Consider the following 9,649-nt stretch of genomic DNA (forward strand, 5'->3'; position numbering starts at 1 on the left):
GTTGCTTGGGCTTTTGGTTTCTTATCTAAGAAAGGAGGGCCTACTCTAACATCATAAAGATTTGTGCTTATGTTTTTTTCTAAAAGTTTCATAATGTTAGCTCCTAAATTTAGGTATTTGATCCATTTTCAGTTAATTTTTTGTATATGATGTGAAATAGAGCTCCAACTTTATTTTTTACATGTTGCTATCCAGTTGTCCCAGCATCATTTGTTGAAAAAAAACTATTCTTTCTCTGTTGAATTGTCTTGGCATCTTTGTTGAAAATCAGTTGACTAGGTTATGTATATTTGACATGCATGCTAGGTGGTTTTTATGAAAGAATAATTCTGGGACAGTGATTGTCAAACTTTAATTCAGATCAAAATCACCTAGAGGGCCTGTTAAATATTGCTAGGTTTTACTCAAAACATCTGATTCAGTATGTCTGGAGTGGGGTTCAAGAATTTTCATTTCTGGCTGGGCATGGTGGCTCATACCTGTAATCCCATACTTTGGGAGACCAAGATGGGGGGAGTTTGAGAGCAGCCTGGACAACAAAGTGAGACCTTGTTTTTACAAAAAAATTGAGAAAGAAAGAAAAAATGTTCATTTCTGACAAGTTCCCCATGATGCTACTCCAGCTGATGTGGAAATTACACTTTGAAAACTTCTGGACATTGCTTTGCAACTGTGGCTGTATACATGAGAACGACTGGAAAGTTTTAAAAAGATATTGAGGCCCAGGCTCCATTCTCAGAGATTCATTCCGCTATCTTGGGGCTTAGTTGGGAATTTTCTTTTTTTTTTTTTTTTTGTTTTGAGACAGAGTCTTGCTCTTTTGCCCAGGCTGGAGTGCAGTGGCGTGATCTCGGCTCACTGCAAGCTTAGTTGGGAATTTTCAAAAGCTCTTCAGGTGAATAGAATGAGTGTTCAAGATTGAGAACCATTACTGTAGAATAGTGGTTCTTAATTAGGAATCTATAGTGGAATTACCTGGACAGTTTCTAGGTTCACGTGCTTCAGTTCTACTCTTGGAGATTCTAATTCAGAATGGAACCTGGAGATTTGCTAGGATAAAAAACTTCCCGCCGGGCGCAGTGGCTCACGCCTGTAATCCCAGCACTTTGGAAGTCGGGCGGATCACCTGAGGTCGGGAGTTCAAGACCAGCCTGACCAACATGGTGAAACCCCCATCTCTACTAAAAATACAAAATTAGATGGGCATGGTGGCAGGTGCTTGTAATCCCAGCTACTCGGGAGGCTGAGGCAGGAGAATTGCTTGAACCCAGGAGGCACAGGTTGCAGTGAGCTGAGATTGTGCCATTGCACTCCAGCCTGGGCAACAAGAGTAAAACTCTCTCATAATTAAAAAAAAAAGAAAAAGCCTCCCTAATAACTCACCTGTGTAAGTAACTGCTGCTTTAGGATATTGCATCCTCTTTCTTACCATTTTCGGTATTTTCCTTTTCACTGACTCTGTTTTTATTCCCTTTATCAAATTTGATTTCCTCTACCTTTGAGAAAAAGTTTTAGTGATCCTTTTTCTCCATTTAGCTGTTACGCTGCTTTCCTTTTATTCTCAAACTTTCATTTCCATATGATTTAATTAAAAATTTCTGAAGGCTAAACAATTCCCTCTGTCAGTTTGTTCAAAGTAAAACCTTTAGCTTATTAATAGTGATGAGGGAGATTATTTAGGTACTTATGATATATAGCCAGGTTTATGCTGCATAATGCTGATATGTAGTGTTACATTTATCTTTTTTGAGTGAGTATCTCCAAGTGAAATTGCTGGCTCAAAGGATATACATATGTTTGATATATATTGTCAGGTTGCCCTCCAGAAGGGGTGTACCAGTTTTTCTATGCTTTCAGCTAACAGAGTTTTTGTCAGCTTTTTATCAGTGAGGCAGCTGAAAAATAACTTATTGTTTCAGTACTTGTTAGTGTGGTTGAGCATTCTTTCCTTTTTTTTTTTTTTTGGCTATCTGTATCTCTTAAGTGAACTGCCTGTTTTTACTTTGCCCATTGTTTTCCAGAATGTGGTTACTTATTAGTGTCACATTAGGTTCTTGCATTGTTTGTACTTTGCCAGTGAGGCAGAGCCATAGTGGGAGGAGCATGGTGTTGAGAGGAAGCCTAGGTTCTAATTTCTAGCTCTATCAATGTACAAATCCTTTTGCTTCAGTGGACTCCAGTTCTGTAAGATAAGAAGCTTAGCAACTTCTACTTCTCTAATGATACGGGATGTCTATTGCAGTGGATTTCTTTCATTTGTCTTTTTCCTTTCTATTTCTCTTCAGTGGATCCACGCACACTTGTATATGGGATGGCAAAATTGTGTAATTAAAAAATATGGCTTTTAATTAATGTTATTTAATTATTCATGATCTGTCAGTAGTTCTTCAGCATTCCGAAGGCACTACCTGGTCCTAGCCCCTCTCATTTAATTATTTCATAGAACAGTGGTGATAGAAGAAATCCAAGGGTTGGCATTGACTTCAGCTTCCCACCCAGTGTAGAATTTCCTGCTATGTCATAGAAAGACTAGCTAAATTCAACTTAAGCATTGTATTCATTCAGTCAGTAACTGTTGTGCACCTGCTGTGTGTTAGGCATTGTTAGAGGCGTTGTAGAGACAGTACTGAAAAAGAGATGATGCCTCTGTGCTTAAGAAGCTTACATTGTAATGAGGAAGATACAATTATATATGTGGTGTCAGGTAGGTAAGTGCAATGAAGAAACATTAAACAGAAGCAGGGTTAGAAGCAATGAAAGTGTGGGCATGCTTGGGCAGCGCGGGTATTTTAGATAAGGTAGTAGGAAAGGCCTCTCTGAGGAGGTGTTGTTTGAGTGAAGAAGTGGCTAGGAAGACATATTTATCTGGGGGCTGATATTCTGGCAGAGGAATAGCAAGTATGAAGGCTCTTGAGTCAGAAACTAATTTGGCATACTCAGAATATCTATATCCATATATTGCCTGACTGTGTAGTCTACAGTAAAAGGCTTTATTGAGAACCTGCAATGTGCTAGACATAGTTCTAGGCACCTGGGGTAAAACAGTGAATACCTCACCCAAAAACCTTTACCCTCACGGAGTATGCATTCTAGTAAGATAAACAGTTAAAACAATTATTAAAATGCTGGAAGCAGATGATTAAGTGCTGCAGTTTTAAAAAAGGCAAGAAAGGGGCATAGGAAGAGGGTATGTGGTGAGGTAGGGGTGTTGCTTGGAAAGTCCTCTCTTGTTACAGTTGAGCAAAGTCCTTAAGGGCTTGAGTGAATGAGCCATTCAGGTGTCTTGAGTAAGAGCATTCCAGGCAAGAATAAGACTATGAAATGAATGTATATCTAGTGGGTATGAAATAACAAAGCCTGCATGACTGAGGGGAGTGTGATAGGAAATGGGGCCAGAGATGCAGCAGGAGGCTGATTATATATGTCATTGCAGATCTTTGTAGTGATTTTGGCTTTTTACTCTGATATGGAATACCGCTGGAAGGATTTGATTGAGAAGCTTGAGATGAACTTAGGTTTTAAAGGGATCCCTGACTTTTGTGCTGAAAATGTTCTTGGAGAATTAAGGATAGAAACAAGGATACTAGGGATTGCAATAATCCAGACAAGAGTTGATGTTGGTTTGGACCAAGAGTGTAACAGTGAGTATGGTCACAAATAGAGTCTGAATATATTTTGAAGGTATAGCCAACAGGATGTTGTTGATAGGTTGGATTTGGGGTGTAAGAAGGGAGTGCAGGATTTTTGGCCTGAGCAGTAGAAGATTGGGATTCCTTTTTTTTTTTTTTTTTGAGACAGAGTCTCACTCTGTTGCCCAGGCTGGAGTGCAGTGGTGAGATCTAGGCTCATTGCAACCTCCGCCTCCTGGGCTCAAGCAATACTCCTGCCTCAGCCTCCCGAGTAGCTGGGTTTACAGGCGCCCGCCACTACGCCCAGCTAATTTTTTGTATTTTTAGTAGAGATGGGGTTTCACCATGTTGGACAGGCTGGTCCCGAACTCCTGACCTCGTGATTCGCCTACCTCGGCCTCCCAAAGTGCTGGGGTTACAGGCGTGACCCACTGCGCCCAGCTAGGATTGCCTTTAAATGAAATGGGAGAAGTTGTAAGAGGATCTAGTAAGGTAGGGAGAAGATCAGGAATTCTGTTTTGACTTTGACTTTTGTTTTTTGAGATGGAGCTTTGCTCTTTGTTGCCCAGGCTGGAGTGCAGTGGTACGATCTTAGCTCACTGCAACCTCTGCCTCTCGGGTTCAAGTGATTCTCCTGTCTCAGCCTTCTGAGTAGGTGGAATTACAGGCACCCACCACCACGCCTGGCTAATTTTTGTATTTTTAGTAGAGACGGGGTGTCACCATGTTGTTCAGGATGGCCTCGAACTCCTGACCTCAGGTTATCCACCCGCCTCAGCCTCCCAAAGTGCTGGGATTACAGGCTTGAGCCACCGCGCCCAGCCCTGTTTTAACTTTTTAAGTTTGAAGTAATTATTAGACATTCGAGCAGTGGTGTGGAATAGGCAATTGAGTGTCTGAGTCTGAAGCTCAGGGGAAGAATGGGGCTGGTTATATAAGCATATACGTAGTTGATATTTCAAGGCCATGGGACTGGATGAGGTCACCTAGGGAGTGCCTGAAACTAGAGAAGAGTTCCTGTAACAGAGCCATGGGGGCATTCTAATGGTGAGAAGTTGGAGAGATGAGCAGAGGAGACTGGAGATAGGAGAGTGTGGCATCCTGGAAACTAGTGCAGTTTCTTACTGCAGTTCTTCAGTCTTTAATAACGCACAGTGTGAATCGGTAAGAAAGCAGAATTTCCTAAATTTATTTGACCACAGAACCATTTTTTTTTTTCCCAGATAGGTAGTAAATAATTAGAACCAATATGGGAAAGATTAACCTGGTTCATTTCACCTTACCTAGATGGCTGAGTTGGCCAGGGCTCTTTTTTGCAAGGACAGAATACCCAACTCAAACTGATTTAAGCCACAGGCTCGCATGACTGGGCAGCGCAAGGCTGCATTTGGCTTCAGGCATTTGTTGGATTCAGATGCTCAAATAATGTCAGTATGGTTCTTTATCTTTCTGGCTCTTATTAGGCTTCATTCCTTAAGTAGGCTTCCTCCCTGTGGCAGACAAGATGGCTCTGGTAGCCCCAAGTTGACATCCTCCCAACTTAGCCACTTCGGTGACAAGAGAAGCTGTCTTCTGTTAACACTAGCATGGAATCCTCGCAGTGATTCTTACTGGCTAGGCTTCTCATGACCTACCCTGAACTGGTCATTGTGGCCAGGAGGGTGGGTTACCCTGGCAAGCTTGGGTCACGTGCCCCATTCCAGTGTCTATGGAAAGGGAAATCTGTGATTGACTGTCTTTTTTTTTTTTTTTTTTGAGACAGAGTTTCGCTTTTGTTGCACAGGCTGGAGTACAATGGCATGATCTCGGCTAACCACAACCTCTGCCTCCGGGGTTCAAGCAAATCTCCTGTCTCAGCCTCCTGAGTAGCTGGGATTAGAGGCATGCGCCACCACGCCTGGCTAATTTTGTATTTTCAGTAGAGACAGGGTTTCTCTATGTTGCTCAGGCTGGTCGTGAACTCTCAACCTCAGGTGATCTGCCCGCCTTGGCCTCCCAAAGTGTTGAGATTACAGGCGTGAGCCACTGTGCCCGGCGATTGACAGTCTTACCATGACCATGTGATATGTATGTTAACTCTAACCCAACCAGTCCTTGATAGGTTGATGTTTGGTTTATTTCTAATCTTTTGTTCTTACTAACAATATAAAGCTATCCGAGATTTGAACACAGATTTTTCAGATTCCCAGTGCATAATTTGTCATAGCTGAAATGAGTACATTACAGAGGAAAGGAGCCTGGCTGGCAGCCACTTTATTAATTGAATGATATGAATGGAAGGATGGGAATCCAGCAAATGAGGAGAATGAAAGTTCATCAGAAACTTTGAGGACAACTGAAAGAATGTAAGATCCTTAACACTGCAACTCAGATAAAGGAACAGTGGTCATTCAGAACACACATACTAAGTAGGTAGTAGAGTAGTACCACACAGTGTATGGGCTTGCACTCATCTGTCATGACATCCTTGTTTAGCTTCTTTGGGCAAGTTAATTTCTCTGTGTTTCAGTTTGCTCATCTTTAAAGCAAGGATAGTAATACTATCTACCTATTACGAGTTGTTGTGAATTGTTGATGAGATGACCCTATAAAGGACTTGCCTTGTGTCTGGATATAGTATTAGTAGTAGTACTATCAGTAAGTATATACGAGTGTATTCCTCCCCTCCTCATTTTTTTCTTAATTATTTTATTCTAACATAATTACAGCTTTACCTGCAGTTATAAAACTTATGCAGAGATCCTTGTACGCTTTGCCCAGATCTCCCATTGGTAACATCTTACAAAACTACAATACAGTATCACAACCAGGATACTGACATTGATACAGTCAGGATACAAAACATTTCCATCACCACAAGGATCCTTCATGTTGCTCTTTTACAGTCATACCCATTCTCCTCTCACCTTATTCTTTCTTTAATCCCTGGCAACTACTATTCCGTTTTCCATTTCCATAATTTTCTCATTTCAAACATGTTATATAAAAGTGATCATACAGAATGTAACCTTTTGGGACTGACTTTCTTCATTCAGCATAATTCTCTGGAGAGTCATCCAGGTTAATGCATATATCATTAGTACATTTCTTTTTATTGCTGAATAGTGTTCCATGGTATGGATGTACCATACTTTGTTTAACCATTCACTTCTGAATGGCATCCAGGTGATTTCCAGATTTGGGCTATTACAAGGAAAGCTGGTGTAAACATTCATGTACAGGTTTTTGTCTGAATACAAGTCTTCATTTCTCTTGGATAATTGCCCAGGAGTACAATTGCTGGGTTGCATCATAGTTGCATGATTTGTTTAAGAAAATACCAAACTGTTTACTGGAGTGGCTCTACCATTTTTCATTCCTTCCAGGACTGTATGAATGATGCAGTGTCTTTGCATCCTTGCCAGTGTTTGGTGGTTTCACTGTTGTCTGTTTTATCCATTCTGAAAGGTGTATACTGATACCTCATTGTGGTTTCAGTTTCTATTTCTGTGGTGGTTAATATTGAATCTCTTTTCATGTGCTTATTTGCCCTCTGTATATTCTCTTGAAATGTCTTTTGTCTATTTTCTTTTTACGGTTGTGTTTTGACACTAGCCCTTTGTCAGATATGTGGTTTGCAAATATTTTCTTCCACTCTGTAGTTTGACTTCTCAGCCTCTTAAAAGGGTCTTTCTTAAAGCAAAAGTTTAAAATTTTAATGACATTCAATTTATTAATTTTTCTTTTTATGGATTGTGCTTTTGGTGTCACATCTGGGAACTTTTTACCTATCCCTAAGTCCAAAAGATTTTCTCCTGTGATTTTTTTCTAAAAGTTTTATAATTTTATGTTTTACTTTTACTTTTTTTTTTTTTTGAGACAGAGTCTCACTCTGTCACCCAGGCTGGAGTGCAGTGGTGCGATCTTGGCTGACTGCAACCTCTGCCTTGTGGGTTCAAGCAATTCTCCTGGTTCAGCCTCCCAAGTAGCTGGGATTACGGGCATACACCAACACACTCAGCTAATTTTTTGTATTTTTAGTAGATATGTGGTTTCACCATGTTGGCCAGGCTGCTCTTGAACTCCTGACCTCAAGTGATCCACCCGTCTCAGCCTCCCAGAGTGCTGGGATTACAGGTGTGAGCCACTGCGCCTGGCGTATGTTTTACATTTAAGTCTATGATCCATTTTGAATTAATTTTTGTATAAGGTGCAAGACTTAGGTCAAAGTTCAGTTTTTGCCTATAAAAGTGCACTTGCTCCAGTACGAATTGTTTAAAAAGCAATCTTCCCTTCATTTAATTGGTTTTGTGAAATATTTGTGTAGGTCTGTTTCTGGGTTTATTGTTGTGTTCCATTGATCTATATTTCTATCCCTCTGCCGATACTACTATCTCAATTATAGCTATCTAATAAGTCTTAAAATTGGGTAGACCAATTCTTCTTACTTTACTCTTTTCAAAATCGTTTTAAATATATTAGTTTCTGTACATTTCCATATAAAATTTAGGACAGTCTTGTCTATACCTACAAAAAAATCTTTCCGAGATTTTGATAGGGATTATTTTAAACTTGTGTGTCAATTTGGTCTCCACTGACACTGCAGAACTTCATCACTGGTTGGGTGGTTGGTTTGAACGTCCAGGATCCCTCCGGGGCCTTCTCGGATTCTATACTAGTGGAGTGTCTTAGGGTGCTTGATTGTAGGTGGAAGTCAGAGCTCCCCGCTTGTCCTTTGTAGTGTGCCTGGGGGTGGGATTACAGTTTTTTTGGGCTGTGTGTGTGTGTTTGTGTTTGGCTGGAGTAGAATGATCATTATCTAAAACTTTTCTGTCTTCCTAGGCTGCCCTTTGTATAGTTCTTTAATGAGAAAGCAGGCTTTTATTGGGGGGTTTTATCGTTGGCATCTCTTGCCATTTCTGATTGCTGGGATCTTCAGTTCCATGTGTGAGCTGTAGGAGGCCAAAGAAAACCCAAGGAACTCATCATCATATTCTTTGGGTCCTGAGGTTCGTAGCCAGTCTGCCTTCTTCTGTCTACCTTTCAGAGTCTTCTTATGCTTGTTTTATATATAATGTCCTGAGTTTTATTTGTATTTTGCTGGCGGGGCAGGGAAAAATGTGCTTTTCTTCTTGCAAGCTGTGTCCACATTTCCTTTTTTTAATTACAAAAATTTTGATGATTTAGAAAAATCGTATGGGATAATGAACATGAACCTACCTATTTTCTAGTTTTAAGAGTTGTAAATTCTTTTTAGTATGTCTTAATCTATTTTTTCTTTTCTTTTTTTTTTTTTTTGAGATGGAGTTTCACTCTGTTGCCCAGGCTGGAGTGCAAGGGTGCACTCTTAACTCACTGCATCCTCTGCCTCCTGGGTTCTAGCAATTCTCCTTCCTCAGCCTCCTGAGTAGCTGAAACTACAGGTGTACACCACCATGCCCACCTAAATTTTGTACTTTTAAAAGAGATGTGGTTTCACCGTGTTGGCCAGGCTGGTCTCAAACTCCTGACCTCAGGTGATACACCGGCCTTGGCCTCCCAAAGTGCTGGGATTACAGGCATAAGCCACCGTGCCCAGCCAGTCTATTTTTTTCTGAGGTCCTTTTAAAGTAAATTATAGACATAATGACATTTCACTTTTAAATATTCAGTATGCATCTCTAAAAAATAAAATTTTTGAATATAAGGACAATACTTTATATCGAATGATTTATAGTAACATCTTCATATTATCTAATATCCAGCTCATATTCTGATGTCCTTAGTTTTTCCCAAAATTTCTTAGAGCTTCACAGACAAAGAAAGATACAATCAAGAACATGAATTGCCTTTAGTTGTTAGGCTTTTACGCTTCGTGTAATCTGAAACAGTTCCTCTCCTACATGACATTGATTTGTTGAAGAAATAGTTCCTGTTGAACCTTGGAATGTCCCATTGTCATTAGGGTTTTATCTGATTGTTTCCTTGTGTTTCTTTTTTCAATGTACCCAAGATAGTACTTCATCCTTGTGTTTCTTTTTTTTTTTTTTTTTTTTTTTTTT

The 9,649-nt window shown here is 40.2% G+C and overlaps 1 protein-coding gene across 3 annotated transcripts in view; it reads left to right on the forward strand.

Annotated features, from left to right (window-relative positions):
- The window catches only part of CDKAL1 (CDK5 regulatory subunit associated protein 1 like 1), a 712,947-nt gene that overhangs the window by 1,818 nt on the left and 701,480 nt on the right, over positions 1–9,649 (forward strand). The window lies entirely within an intron of this gene.

The sequence above is a fragment of the Theropithecus gelada genome, chromosome 4 (assembly GCF_003255815.1).
Source record: "Theropithecus gelada isolate Dixy chromosome 4, Tgel_1.0, whole genome shotgun sequence".
NCBI classification, from domain to species: Eukaryota; Metazoa; Chordata; class Mammalia; order Primates; family Cercopithecidae; genus Theropithecus; species Theropithecus gelada.